The sequence below is a fragment of the Erinaceus europaeus genome, chromosome 2 (genome assembly GCF_950295315.1).
Source record: "Erinaceus europaeus chromosome 2, mEriEur2.1, whole genome shotgun sequence".
Lineage (NCBI taxonomy): Eukaryota > Metazoa > Chordata > Mammalia > Eulipotyphla > Erinaceidae > Erinaceus > Erinaceus europaeus.
This window is the reverse complement of record NC_080163.1, coordinates 92,745,175-92,761,333: the sequence shown is the minus strand read 5'-3', so window position 1 is coordinate 92,761,333 and position 16,159 is coordinate 92,745,175. Positions and strand designations below refer to the sequence as shown.

The 16,159-nt window shown below is 39.5% G+C and overlaps 1 protein-coding gene across 5 annotated transcripts in view; it reads right to left on the bottom strand.

The window, feature by feature from the left end:
- PALLD (palladin, cytoskeletal associated protein) overlaps positions 1 to 16,159 on the bottom strand; it is an 811,300-nt gene that overhangs the window by 275,880 nt on the left and 519,261 nt on the right. Inside the window, exon 1 of one of the 5 annotated variants that reach the window (XM_060184252.1) lies at positions 407 to 426. The exons of the other annotated variants lie outside the window; for them this stretch is intronic. The gene's annotated coding sequence lies outside the window, so the exon portion shown is untranslated. Of the gene's footprint in view, positions 1 to 406; positions 427 to 16,159 lie in introns of those variants that run through there. 5 annotated transcript variants of the gene reach the window in all.

The window sequence follows — 16,159 nt, the reverse complement described above, 5'->3', positions numbered from 1 at the left end:
TTTTCACTTATTATTTTGAATGTTTTCAAGAAGTCACACTGTACAAAGGAGAGCAATAATTAACGATACATCCACAGAGGAGGAGGGAAATCTTAATTTGACAATAAAAAATCAGGTGTAGAAGAAATAACAGTGCTAGCAGGTGACACTCATGGACCCTGCACCTATAACTAGTGTCATCAAAGAGTACCATTTTATATACACACATTCTCACACACACAACCACACCACAAACCTTCAGACACACACACCTGGATCAAACACCTAACCTGCTCCCTGACTCAGGTTCCTGAGTCTCCTCCACCCTGCAAATGCAGCTTTGCAACCACCTTTCTGATTTGAGTCAGAGCAAAAATTCTCTAAATGTTATCTGCCCTCCTCCCAACAATTTGAATGAAATACATACTTTTGAATTTGTAGAAATATGAGCCATTTTCCAAGAAAGCTGTTCTGCCCCGCTTCCCCTCTGATCCCAAGGTGGAGCTCCTTCTGCCTAGCAGGGAGGGGCCTCAGGTGTGTGAGCAAGAGCAGGAAGTTAGAACTAATTACAGTTTATTTGAATAACGAATAAAGTGGCATGGCTCATTCAGTTTTTTTTTTTTCAGAGCAAGTTACCTGCGATTGACTCCCCCTCAACCCCCAACAGACTAGGTTTTCTTCAGTATTAAAATAAATGTTATCATCAGGTACAGAGAGATATTTTTCCACTGAAAACTTAAAGATTTTTCATAAGGAAAAAAAACTCTTTCAGATTACAATGATAACACTAAGCACCTGGCTACATTCTCTAATGTTTTGCTACTGCCTGCCCCAAAGCGACTGGGAGCACACAATAGACAATTTTTAACAACTGGACTAGGGGACACTTGGCAAAAGACAAAACAATTTTTTTTTAAAAGTCTCCAAAATGAGTATGTAAGGGAGAAAGTCTTTAGTATATAATATTAGTTATAAGAAATTCTAGAATTTTTTTGTTTATGAATAAAAATATGATTTTCTTGGTGTGTATTTGAAGACGTTATTGTTGAAAATGGTTATGTGTGCTTGCTGTGCAGAAAAGGAAAACTCAGCATTTGTCCTGAGTCGTAAGATTCTGATTCTCAGAGTATGGTATGTGTGTAACAGGACATTTAGAAATCTAGAAAATGTGATCTGTAACTCAGAAATTCAATCACAACTCTTTTGGTGAATCCTCACAATTGCTTAGGACAAGAAAGTGTGGCCAGCTGGTCAGATTATACTTTCAAGTTGTGTAAATTGTGGGAAAACATTTACTCACTCCCTTATCATTCAGGCAATTTACAGCTGCTAGATAAATAATTTTAAAAAGTATATTCTGTGCTGAAGGAAATGCTACAAGTTAAATACAATTTCCCCCTTACGTCTTTTCTCAGTGCTTTAAGGCAAGAATTACTAGTCTCTCTCTGACTCTAATGTTCCACAGAGACATAGTTTTTTCAGGATATTTGAATTTAAGTTAAAAATGTTTGTCCAGGCACCAAATTGTGTCAGTTTTGAAGAAATTCTCTAAGGTTTTTCTTTTTTCCCTTCCTTCCTTCCTTCCTTCCTTCCTTCCTTCCTTCCTTCCTTCCTTCCTTCCTTCCTTCCTTCCTTCCTTCCTGTGTGTGATTAAGGTTATTGCTAGGGATCAATGCCTACATGGTTCCACTGCTCTCAGCAGCCATTTTTTCCTTTTTCTGAGAGAAGGAGGGTAGAGAGTGAGAGTTTGAGACAGAAAAAGAGAAAGAGGGAGAGAGGATACTTGCAACACTGCTTGGCCACTTGTGTGACCCTATCTCCCTGCAGAAGGTTGGGGACTTGACCTTGAGCCTGGGTACATACACATGATAAAATGTGCATTCTACTGGAAGTAGGCCTTCTCTGAGGTCCTTTTATGGTTAAAATTATTCCACATATTCCAAGATATAATACGTTGAAGTTGAGTTAGTAAAATGCTTGTTGCTAGTGATTAAAGATGGAGGAACAACCAGCAGGGTGCTAGCAGAGATAACTCAAGAACTAAAGGAGTAATTAATAGAGAAACTATGATGATTGGTGCTAAAATCTTTATTTTAGTAAGTGAATGACAGCTGGTGCAGAAAAGTAGGACAAAGCATCCAATGTCTGATGCAATGAAAACTAAAGAATGGCAAAATCCTCTTAATTATGAGCCTTTTTGCTAGATTAGCCTAATTTGGGCAAGATAACTCTTGAAATTTCCAGGGGCTTTTTGTTTTTTTACTATTTTCTTTCTTTCTTTCTTTTTTTTTTTTTTTTATTGCTACCAGAGCTACATCGCTGCCTGCACTCTTAATTCCACCACTCCTGGTGGAATTATTTTTCCCCTTCTCTTTGTTGATAGAACAGAGATAAATTGAGTGGAAAAGGGGAGACAGGGAGAGAGACTAAAAGATACTGCAGTAATGCTTCACAGCCTGTGAAGCTTCCCTGCACAGGTAGGACCTGGGAATTGAACTTGGGTCTTTGAGCGGAAAATTTTAATAGCACAATTTATTAGGGATGCATAAGCTATTAAATGGAGCTAATAGTCACACAAAATACTAAAATGTTCCCATGTTTACAAATTGTTTGCATCACAAAGTATATATATGTGTGTGTGTGTGTGTGTGTGTGTGTGTGTGTTAAAAATTTCATACTTTATACAGAAGTCATGACCCTATAGTTCCTCTACAAGAAAGGATTTCTAAAATTATATTCAATATTAACTGCATTACTAAGTTTCTAACTTTTCTTTGGTGAGATTCAGGTTTTAATCTATTTCATTGATGTAGAGCCTCTATCTTGAAAATGGTACACAAAACCCACATGCCAAAATTTGAATGCAATGAGGTATAACTGAACTGCACAAAAGATACATCTGAGAGCTTAACAGATCTAAAACTTTGTTTTTTAACTGAAGAATAGTATCATGAACTTTATTTTATGAAATATATTTTGAAAAATTTCTGAATATATTTCTCTTCCCTAAAGTTTCTGATATCCTGATTTGATTTTTCAGTATAATTTTTGGAGAGCACAGCACCCAAGAAGTAAAGAAATGCCCAGAAGAATCTGTTCTAACAGAGAAGCATTATTCTCCTCTGTAAAGGCTTCTAACCTTGGTCAGGAGATGTCCTCAGAAACCAACTTGGCTCTGTTCCCTCAACATTACATACCTCAAATCCATGCCGTTGGAGGGCGCTGGCTTTCTAGCTTCTGTGCAGATTATTCCATGAGCCTCTGCATCATTAAATTGTTTACTGTTAGTAATTATTTTTTAGATCAGCCTTTCACTGGTTGTGTATAGTCACTATTTATAGCAATTTACATTTGCTCAATAGCAACATCTGAATAAAATGCAAATGGGTTATTTTTGCTTCATAGTAATTAGTAATTACAATCATAAACTATTTTTTGAATTTACCCTCTTGTCACTGAGGAGGGGTAGAAACACCTTCTTTAACGCTCTCCCTTTTTTTCCACAGTAAAGCATCAATATTATTTCTAAGTGATTATGCACTAAAGTAGTAGTAAAATTCTATTGCCCTTTTTTTTTTATTGTTGTAGTTATTATTGATGTTGTTGTTGTTGGATAGGACAGAAAGAAATGGAGAGGAGGGAAAGACAGAAGGGGGAGAGAAAGATAAGACACCTGCAGACCTGCTTCACCGCTTATGAAGCGACTCCCCGGGGGTCGGGCGGTGGCGCAGTGGGTTGGGCGGTGGCGCAGTGGGTTAAGCGCATGTGGCGCAAAGCGCAAGGACCGGCGTAAGGATCCCGGTTCGAACCCCCGGCTCCCCACCTGCAGGGGAGTCGCTTCACAGGCGGTGAAGCAGGTCTGCAGGTGTCTATCTTTCTCTCCCCCTCTCTGTCTTCCCCTCCTCTCTCCATTTCTCTCTGTCCTATCCAACAATGAATAGCGTCAACAATGGCAATAATAACCACAACGAGGCTACAACAACAAGGGCAATAAAAGGGGGAAAAATGGCCTTTAGGAGCGGTGAATTCATGGTGCAGGCACCGAGCCCAGCAATAACCCTGGAGGGGGAAAAAAAAAAAGAAAAGAAAAAAAAATGAAGCGACTCCTCTGCAGGTGGGGAGTCGGGGGTTTGAACTGGGATCCTTATGCCAGTCCTTGTGCTTAGCGTCACCTACGCTTAACCTGCTGCGCTACCGCCCGACTCCCCAGCAGTAAAATTCTAGTAGGATTAGAAAGAGATGTTCTACCTAGTGACTAAAGAGTTAATCTTGAGACATTACAAAGAAAATGTTAAATCTGTTGCCAGGTCATTTACTGCCATGTTAAGAGCTAAAAGAATGAGTTTGCCCAACACTCTGGAGGCTAATAATGTAATTGTAACTAGTATACTAAGGAGATGGAACAGTCTTCTAACACTGCTTTAGAAGTGATTTATTGATCCCCATACAGTCATTCTTCAGCAATTCATATAATCAGAATTTATAGGTTTATTCCTAAAGGCTGGAAAAATTGACTTCACTCTTGAAAACTTCTTGCCTTCTTGCATCAACTTCTGAGTAGCAATTACTTATGTTCAGTTGTGACCCTGAAAGGGCATTCTCTCTCCTCTTTCACCTCCATCCTATTTGAGGAACACAATTTGATTTTCCAAAGGTTAAATCATATCACTTTATCTTTAGAATGCTCTGTTTAAACATTTGCATTTTACATCTCATCAGATGTACATACTTTACATGAAGGAGGAAACATAAGTATTCAGAAAGCATTTTATACTTTGAAATGGTATTACACATATGATTAGTACAGGGTTAATACTGTGTTTTTAATGGAGATAGTGGCAGAGCATGAACACTGGAGTTTTCCAAAAGGAAGTTTTATGAACATCTAAAAAGGAAATAAGTATGTGTCAGACAGAATCTAACACACTGAAAATTGTTGTAACCAGTATAGGGCTATTTTGTATCCTTTTAAAAAGGAAATCTGGCAACAATAAAATGCAGAGTATATACAGATTTGATTCAGTAGTTTCACTTCTAAAAGTTATTTTTAATCTGTTCTTATAGGACACACTCTTTTTTAAAAGTAATAGAAAAACATTAATATTGCTTTACATGCCCATCAAAGAGGAAATGGAAATTCAATTACAATAGCCCCATAATGAAATACTACACAATAATATTTAAAACTATTTAAAAATAATATTAGATGCAGCTGCCAAAAATGTACTATCCAGTAAGACCACAATAGAATAGAATGATACAGTAGATGTGTGGAAGTTTCTACAAAAACATGTAACTTTTACAGTGTGAGGAAAAAAAATACATATATATGTATATATTATTTATTTATTTACTTTTAACCAGACCTCTATTTAGCTCTGGCTTATAGTGGTGCAGGGGATTGAATCTGGGATTTCAGAGCCTCAGGCATAAGAGTCTGCTTGTATAACCATTATGCTATCTACTCCCAGTATGATATATATATATATATATATATCATATATATATGAAAATATAAAATATAAATATAAAATATAAATATAAATATATATATTTAAAAATATAAAATATAAATATATATAATATATATTTAAATATAATATATATAAATATATATTATATATATTTATTATATATATTTATTTATATATAAATATATATAAATATATAATATATATTTAAAATATAAAATATAAATATATATACAAATATATATATATCATATATATATGAAAAAAATATATATATTTTCCCATTGTTGTTATTGTAGCTGCTGCTGTTGTTGGATAGGACAGAGAGAAAATGAAAGGAGAAGACAGAAAGGGGGGAGAGAAAGATAGACACCTTCTTGCATGCAAGAAGACCTAAGTTCAGTCCCCAGTACCATTAATAACTAGAGTTAAGCTATTCATTAATATATATAAGTTATAATATATAAATTACATATTTGTTAGATTTTAATATATTTATATATTATATATAAGTATAACATATATATAATATAAATTTTTCCACACTTATACTCAATTAAAAGAATTACACTATAGTCTCATCGCTTGCTAACTTTGTTTTTTTCACTGGATTTCAGTGATCTGGGCCAACACTTTCAGATTGAGAGAGGAACAAAGCTGGAGAAACAGACTGCACAGCACCAAAGTTTCCTCCAATGCAGTGAGGGACATGTTTAACCCTGGACAGGAGGCACAGCAGAGCAGGCACACTTTCCAGGTGAAACATCATGAACTATTTATCTATTTAAGGAATGTTATTTCATTCCTTTCTATCTTGTATCATTGCTCAGAGGATTAAACAAAATCATACTTTATGTATGGGGATTGGTGTATTTTACTCAAAAAGGTTAACCAACAGTTATTTCTCATCCCTTTGGAATATACTAAAATATGCCTACTAGCTATCTACAAAACAGAGATCCCACCCCACCCCACCCCACCCCAACTCTTCATCTACACTACTCCAGCCTTTAGGTTCATGATTAGTCAACAACTTGTTTGGCTTTATATGTTAACTCTCTTTTCAGACACCAGGTTTCAGATGCTAGCATAATGCCAACCAGACTTCCCTGGACAGATGCCCCCACCAATGTGTCCTGGAGCTCTGATTCCCCAGAACCCTGCCCCACTAGGGAAAGAGAAAGACAGGGTGGGAATATGGATCAACCTGTCAATGCCCATGTTCAGCAGGGAAGCAATTATAGAAGCCAGACCTTCGATCTTCTGCGTCCCACAATGACCCTGGGTCCATACTCCCAGAGGGTTAAAGAATAGGAATGCTGGGAGTCGGGCAGTAGCGCAGCGGGTTAAGCGCATGTGGCACAAAGCACAAGGACCGGCTTAAGGATCCTGGTTCAAGCCCCTGGCTCCCCACCTGCAGGGGAGTCGCTTCACAGGCGGTGAAGCAGGTCTGCAGATGTCTGTCTTTCTTTCCTCCTCTCTGTCTTCCCCTCCTCTCTCCATTTCTCTCTGTCCTATCTAACAATGACGACATCAATAACAACAACAATGAAACAACAAGGGCAACAAAAGGGAATAAATAAATAAAAAAAAGAATAGGAATGCTATGGGGGAGGGGATGGGATATGGAGTTCTGGTGGTGGGAATTGTGTGGAATTGTACCCCTCTTATCCTATGGTCTTGTCAGTGTTTCCTTTTTATAAATAAATTTTAAAAAAATCTAAGGAAAGAATCTCTTATGGGGAACAGAAGCAAATTAAAAGATTCTGCTGATTTTTGTATACATGAAGCTAAATATTAGTATTCTACTTTTATTCTCATTTGAGAGTCCTCCCACAAGACCTGGTGTACAAATTAATATGTTTTAACATGTGCTTTTATTCTTTTCTGTGTCTGAATAGCTTCTCACTACAAAGAACATTGTGTTTCTGAAAACATGGCCACAGTAAGAATCTAGTTGAACTTTATTAAAAGAAAATAAATATCAATGTTTAGTCCTAAAACTGAATCTACTGATACAAAAACATGCTAAAAATTTCATATCAACTAAAGATTATCTCATCTCACTTCAGACAGTGGGTAAAAAGTCTCAGTTAAATGAGATAAGCCAGAAAGAGAATGATGAATGTGAGATGATCTCATTCATGGTCAGAACTGAAGAAACAAGAACAGAAAGAGGAAACACAAAGTAAAACTTGTACTGGTTTGGTATATTGCAACCAAAGCAAAGGATTCTGGGGAAGGACAATGGGGAGGACACTGGAGAGAGGGGAAGCTTTGAGGTCCTGTTACATGATTATGGAAAAGGACCTATACTGGGGGAAGAATATTTAGTAGACAGCCATATGGTGAGATGAGAAATTGTACCCACAAGGCAACAACTGTACTGTAAGCCATTAACTGCCTAACAATAATTTTAAAAAACCCACAGTATATTTCATAAATAAGCCTATGTAGAATGTGACATGACAGGGTTGTAGTCTGTGGTGCTTTCTTAATGACCAAGCAACAGTTTATAGGAACATTCCTAACTTTGCTGAGACAATGTTCCAAGAACAGGATGCCTTTTCATCATGACCAGATTCTTGCAGATGTTAAAGGAATGTGGGCTCCATCCCTTAATTGTCTTTTGGGGTTGGGTCATGAAAATCTTGCTGGGAGGAGAGGCTAGTCCAGAAGTAAAATGAAGACCTAGCCATTTAAGAGAAGCTGAGATTTCTTTTATGTGCAGCTTTTACTCCAGGAGCTGGTAGTGGGAGAAAGAAACAAACACTTAAACGATCACTAAAATAATTTCCTATAGGGAAATGCCATAAAGAAAAAAACACTGTTAAGAGTTATAAAAACTGGAGCTGGGTGCTGGTGCACCCAGTATAGCATACACATTACTGTGAGATAGACTAGGTTTGGGGTCTTTGTTCATTTGTTTTTTTTTTCATTTTACTGGAGGGTTAGTGGTTTACAGTATGGTTATTGGTATATGGACAGATTAATACCCTACGATTCCTTCCATGTCCTCTCAACCTCTCCCTCCCCCAGAGTCTTTTGATTTGGTGCAATATACCCTGCTCAGCCCAAGTTTCACTATGTTTTCCTTTTCTGGACTTGCTTCTTAAGTTCCATGCATAAGTGAGATCATCTGATATTTGTCCTATTTTTCACTTATCTCACTTTAAGTTCCATCCAAAATCATTCTTAACATCTGAGTAATATTCCATTGTGTGTCAAACTGTTGAAGACCAGGTTTAAACTTCTGGTCCCCACCTGTAGAAAGAAATCTTCACAAGTGGTTGGAATAGTGCTGCAGGTGTCTCTCAATTTCTATCTGCCTCCTTCAGAAAAAGAGAAAGAAAGAAAGAAAGAAAGAAAGAAAGAAAGAAAGAAAGAAAGAAAGAAAAGAAAAGAAAAAAGGCCACTGGGAGAGCCATCACGTAAGCACCAAGCCCCAGTGATAATACTGGTGGCAAAAATAAAATAAAAAGTGAACAATGCTATGTTAGGTAGGTTAGATGTGGAATACAGTAACACCATTTATGCTGCAACAGTATTTTTCACCAGGTTTATACAAGAATAAAGATACTAGCACATTAGTTTCTGCTCATGAACAGACCTTGAAAGCAAATACTTAGTGTAAACAAGACCTGATAATGACATGTATCACATCAACTGTCTCCAAAGAGACCCCCTCCCCACCAGCACTCCCTTTAGGATTTATCAGGAGGAGCCAGGTGGGGGAGATAGTATAATGATTATGTTAAACACACACAACACCAACTTTCATGTCGGAGGCTGAATCTCTTGTACCACTAATAAACCAGAGTTGAGCAGTACTCTGGTAAAGATAAATAAATAAGTAAATAAATAAATAAATAAATAAATAGAAGTAGTTGGCAAGTCTCTCAACCCAAAGCAAAGCAAATCTAAACTTTCTTTCCTGAGAATATTTTCTCATATTAGTTTATATCAGTAAGAGAAGTTCATCTACGCCAATGACATCTGATGTGCAACTCAGGCATCCAAGTTTGACATCCTCGAGGAAACACTCACGAAAGACATGTCTCTGATATCTGATTACTGTAAAAAATGGCGACTAATCCCTAGCACTGCAAAAACGGTATCATCTGTTTTCCATCTACACCATGCCTCGGCCTCGCGTGAGCTTAATGTGCAGCTTGACGATACGAGAATCCGGCATGAAGCCCAGCCAGTCTATCTTGGCGTTACTCTCGATCGCACTCTGTCATTTCACAAACATCTCATAAAAACTGCAGCAAAGGTGGGTGCGAGGAATAACATCATTGCAAGACTGGCCAGCTCCTCATGGGGCGCGAGCGCTTCCACACTACGATCATCATCTCTGGCATTATGCTATTCCACTGCAGAATACTGTGCCCCAGTATGGTTCCGTAGCCCCCATGTCCACTTGGTCGATTCCAAATTATATTCCTCCATGAGGATAATTTCTGGAACCATCCGTTCCACCCCGGTTCCATGGCTGCCAGTTCTTAGCAACATCGCCCCGCCAGATATTCGTCGGGATGCGGCATCATCTAAGTTCATTTCCCACGTCTGCGCTCGACCGGACCTGCCAATATACGCGGGTATCTTCACCCGCCCTGTCCAACACTTGATGTCTTGTCACCCAATCTGGTCCCCTATGCCTACACTGAACTTCTCTGTTCAAGTCTCTTGGAAACAGAGTTGGCAGTCAGGTGAGGTAAAGAACAAACACCTCATCACAGACCCCTGCAAGCATCAACCCGGCTTTGACCTAGCACGTTATGATTGGGCCCTCCTCAATCGCTATCGAACAGGCCATGGCCGGTGCGCCGCTATGTTCCATCGCTGGGGAGCCAGAAACGACCCGAACTGCCCCTGCGGCTACAGACAGACTATGACCCACATAGTCAACGACTGCCACCTCTCCAGATTCAAAGGAGGTCTCGAAACTTTACATCAGGCTCAACCTGAAGCTGTTGACTGGCTATGGAAGAAGGGCAAACGGAAGGAGGAGGAGGAGGAGGAGGAGGAGGAGGAGGAGGAGGAGGAGGAGGAGGAGGAGGGGAAGGGGAAGGGGAAGGAGAAGGAGAAGGAGAAGGAGAAGGAGGAGAAGGAGAAGAAAGAGCCAAAGTGGCATCCCCTTAAAACTTGATGTAGAGGGAGTCAGGCGGCAGCCCAGTGGTTAAGCACATGTGGTGCAAAGCGCAAGGACCCACGTAAGAATCCAGGTCCAAGCCCCCAGATCCTCACCTGCAGGGGAGTCGCTTCACAAGGGGTGAAGCAGGCTAGCAGGTGTCTCTCTCTCTCCCCTGTCTTCCTCTCCTCTCTTCACTTCTCTCTCTCCTATCCAACAGTGACATCAATAACAACAACAATAATAACTACAACAATAAAACAAGGGCAACAAGAGGGAATAAATATTCTTTAAAAAAAAACAACGATGTAGAATGCAAGTCTGTCTTCAAAGTAAAATGGCCCATTTTCTCCCTCTATGCCACAGATTTCTCATTTTTCTCTATCAAGTGGTAAGACAGCCATTTCAAGTTGAAGTTGCTATTACCTTAGAAGCTTTTTATAGTGGCTGTTGCAAACTGTTCATTCTTCTTTGTGCTTTTGGAGGGCTCTGATGAATAAAGAGAGCAGGAAAAAAAGTGGCTGATAGCTGATGGAATAGTTGGGCAGAGCCTGCCTCTGGTACTCCTGTAGCATATGTGCTCTTTATAAGAAGCAGACAAACCAGAAAATAGGAGAGGCCATGTCTAATCACCTTCAGAAGCTGTCAACAACCCAAAGGACTGATTGGACTGAAAGGTGGGGGAGGGAAAAAAGAAATAGCACAGCCTTCTTCCACATCTACAATTGGAAAAAAAATAGGAAATTCTGTAATTCCTTTAAAAAAAAAGTATTAACTTAGGGAGTGCATGTAAGAAATGATTACATGGACTGGCTCTGAAAATCTGCCCAGACAATTTGGGGGGGGGGGGAGTAGGGGGCATCAGCAGCTTCATTGCTCTATTCAGACTTTTTTTTCTTAATTATTTTTACTTTATTTTTTTTTCAGACAAATAGAGAGAGAGAGAGAGGGAATGGAGAAGATACAACAGTATAAAAGTTTTCCCCAGTGTCATAGAGGACAGGCTCAAATGTTAATCTTGTAAATGGCAAATCATTTTCCTATGCAACTAAGTACTTTTAAAAAAATTTTTTTAATCTTTATTTATTTTGAATAAAGACAGAGAAATTGTGAAGGGAGGGGGAAATAGTGTGGAAGAGAGACAGAGAGACACCTGCAGACCTGCTTCACCACTCGTGAAGATTACCCCCTGCAGGTGGGGACCAGGGGTTTGAACCTGGGTCCTTATGCACTGTAATGTGTGCACTTAACCAGGTGTGCCACCGCCTGGCCCCTGCAACTAAGTACTTTTAAGGGCAAATATCACCATCCTTTTATTTAACAGGTTGGGTCACATATAGCTTACAACTGAATATCAGAGTCTATTATTATGATTTGTTTTCCTAGAAGCCTGAGAAACATCTTTTTAATTATTTTAACTAAACTTGATCTCTGAAGAAAAAACATAAATAGGAAAATATATATTTCATTGTAATAATGAGTCAGAGAAATTTTTATTTATTTTACCTTTAGTCCTTAGTCAAATGTTGCTGAAGAACTGAATCAAGCTAATCAGAACATTAGGGGAATAATTAAGGTCAAAGACAATATTTTAATTTTGGTCTTGTATCCTTTCTCAGAACATCTAGGTTTTAAGGTTACTGAAAATTTTAGTTATTTTAATATTTGAGGACTGATATACCACTCTGGAAGCTGACAGAACAACAGAAGAAACTATAGAATTTTTCTCTTTTGAGTGGTGGGCCTTTTAATTTTGTATTTTCTCCACCAAGCCATTTTTAATATGCAAACTGAGAGGGCAAGTTATGTTTTTGTAATATTTTTTTTATTTAAGAAAGGATTAATTAACAAAACCATAGGGTAGGAGGGGTACAATTCCACACAGTTCCCACCACCCAATCTCCATATCCCACCCCCTCCCCTGATAGCCTTCCCATTCTCTATCCCTCTGGGAGCATTGACCCAGGGTCGTTGTGGGTTGCAGAAGGTAGAAAGTCTGGCTCCTGTAATTGCTTCCCCGCTGAACATGGGCATTGACTGGTGGATCCATACTCCCAGTCTGCCTCTCTCTTTCCCTAATAGGGTGGGTCTATTTTTGTAATATTTTATACATACTCCCCCCCTTTCTGTTCTGGGAATTGAACTAGGGCCTCATAAAGTCACAGCATGTGTTATACCACTTAGCTACATCCCATTTTATGTGTTAAGTATCACTTCATGTGCTAGTAACAAATTTTTAGTAATCTGAAAATGTTAGTAGTTTGGAGGATTTAAATCCTATCATGTTTATACCATTATTTGGAGAGCCATCTGTATTTTAAACTTGTATTGTTGCCTAAGAAATAGAAATAAAGGTTATGTGTCATGGTGTGTTATTTTTTGATTAATGAAACTAACAGATAATATCCTTATGTTCTCAGATTTTATAATGTAAGCCATCATGACTAAGACACTATTTATTTTGTGGCAAAGAGAAATAAGCTGTTTCCGTACTCATAGCTCAGGACCATGGAAATTAATCTTATGCCACTGATATCAGGGGAAGCCAGAGGTCTTCAAGTATGTGGTGGGCAGTGGGCCAGATCTTGATTCACTCTTGGAAGCCTCATAAAAACTATTTTACAAGTGATACCTGGTGACCACTTTATGTATATTTCATTTTGGGATTTCAACCAGCTCTGGAGAGAAGAATCTTTCAGGGGGTGGGTGGTAAAGTTGTAAATAGGGACTGAAGCACTGCTATGATCAAAATCACAGAGCCCTCTGCTCTGCACAGACTTGTCAAAGTTGGTAACAAAGCCACAAGTTTGGTCCAGTTCAGATCTGCTAGTGGTATAAGCACTGGCATCAAAGAGAGCTTACCATTCACATTTTACTTGGTGGGTTCTCACTAAGAACTTCACCTCCCAAGTGTCTCCAGAGGAGCCCCTGGGCATGTGAGGCCTGAGGTGGGGAGAGGGACCGGTATTACATCTGACATGGGTCCCTGGCCCCTCTTCCTCCAAAGTCTGCGTAGGAAAATTGAGCAGCCTGTAGACCGGAAGAGATTGTACATGGCCTGGGATCTGCTTAGGTGAAGCTACATGCCGTCCCTTGAACAGCAGCCAGGAGACCACTTTCATCACTTGGTGATGAAGTTGGCTTCCTGCCTTAGTTTCTTTTTAGAATAGCAAATAACATACAAGGCTCAGCAGGCCTGTGAGGTCGTCTCCTAGTTTTTAATAATTCCTTGTATTTATCTAGTGCCTTATTCCTCTCCCAAGAGCTAACTATAAGAGTTTTCCATATGTTACTTCAATAATCCTCATTATAGCCCCGTGCCTGAGCTGGTTAAAGAATGGTGCTAATGGGGCCAAGGTCAGCACTGAGCCTCTCATAAGCCCCCTGTGAACAGTCCCATTTGCACTGAGAAAATCTGTCTCACGGCCATAGTTTGCACTGCTAACTATAACCAGTTATTTTGAAAAGCTTTACAAACAGCCACAAAGATAAATGATCACACTAGTATCAATAATAATGTTGGCTATCTAATAATAATGATTGGCAACATCTAATGAATGCTCATTCTGTGTCAAACGGTTGCTAGGTGCTTATCCCACATTAACTAATTCAGTTCTTCCACAAACCTCATGAGAGAGGTACTGCTGTTAGAGCCATCTTACAGATGTAGGAACTGAGGCTTTGGAAGATTTACTAGCGTGTCCAAGGTAATCCAAGAAATTAAAGAGCAGAGATTTAATATTTTGTTCATTTATTTATTTATTGGATGGAGACAGAGAGAAATTGGTAGGGAAGGGGAAGATAGAAAGAGAGACATTTGCAGTACTGCTTGACCATTCTTGAAGCTTCCGCCATTCAAGTGGGAACTTGAGGGCTTGAACTCAGGCCCTTATGCATTATAGCACGTTTGTTCTAGGAGATGAGCCACCACTGTCCAACCTTCGCCCACCCTGTCCAACACTTGACGTCTCATCACCCAATCTGGTCCCCTATGCCTACACTGAACTTCTCTGTTCAAGTCTCTTGGAAACAGAGTTGGCAGTCAGGTGAGGTAAAGAACAAACACCTCATCACAGACCCCTGCAAGCATCAACCCGGCTTTGACCTAGCACGTTATGATTGGGCCCTCCTCAATCGCTATCGAACAGGCCATGGCCGGTGCGCCGCTATGTTCCATCGCTGGGGAGCCAGAAACGACCCGAACTGCCCCTGCGGCTACAGACAGACTATGACCCACATAGTCAACGACTGCCACCTCTCCAGATTCAAAGGAGGTCTCGAAACTTTACATCAGGCTCAACCTGAAGCTGTTGACTGGCTACGGAAGAAGGGCAAACGCTAGAAGAAGAAGAAGCCACCACTCAGCCCCAGGATTTAATTTCTATCAGTCTATTTAAAGTAGGGGAGGGAAATCATTTTTTCTATCAAGGATTACTTGGACATTTATAACATCCTTTGTGGGCCATACAAAATGATCAACTTTGGGCAAGTAAAATAGCTCACTTGGAAAGTGCGCTGCTTTGATATGTGCACAACCCAGACTCAAGCCCTGTCCCCATTTCATTGTAGGACGTTTTGGTACTGTGGTCTCTCTCTTTCTCTGTCTCTTTAAAAAATTATCAACTTAAAAATCAGCATTTAGATCTCACTCATAGGCAGAAGTTGAAAAACAAGATCAGAAGGGAAAACTCTAAGCAGAACTTGGGCTGGAGTGAGTGTGCTGCACCAAAATGGAAGACTCTGGTGTTGGGGGGCAGGGCCCAGGTCCTGGAACATGATGGCAGAGGAGGACCTAGTGGGGGTTGTATTGTTTTGTGGAAATGTTATGCATGTACAAACTATTGTATTTTACTGTTGACTATAAACCATTCATCCCTCAAAAAAGAAATTTTAAAAATATCATTTAACTAAATTTTGAGTGTCACCTGAAGTTGCCTCAGCAGGACCAGATCAAATGATTTTGCTGACTATGTTACCCATGGGTTGGCTGTATATCCCCTACTCCTGGCTTAAAAAGATAAACTTTTAAACTATTTATCAGTTCTGCTTCCCTATAGGCAATATTATATTTGGCACAGCTCTGTACACAAATTTTCCATCATATCTATATATTGAGCACAGTTTATTAACAGACTACAAAAAGTGGTGCAGATAACATTTAAAAGGCACAACTAAGGAAGACTTCCTGGAGGCGTGGTTTATGGAGTGGCTACAGTCAGACCTTCACTCTCCCCATACAACTATTAAACACAAGAGATCTAATTGGACACAAAATCTACAGCTGAAAAAAATCCACAGCCTCAGGTGGGTGCCGGCACAGAAGGCTGGGGAAATGGGAGTGGGTTGGAAGACGCAGTAGGTCACGAGAAGCTCTGGGATGATAGCACTCGGGCGTTCCCCGCACCATCTTGGACAGTAAGGCAGTTAGCAGACTCCCCAGAAGAAAAGAAATTGGAGCTTAAAACCTCTCAATCTTTGACTCAGGGTTCTTCTTCTTATTATTATTATTTGGTGAGTGTTCACTTTTGTTTTTTCTCAGTCTGAGTTTAAGACAAAGACAAAACTCAGTCCATAA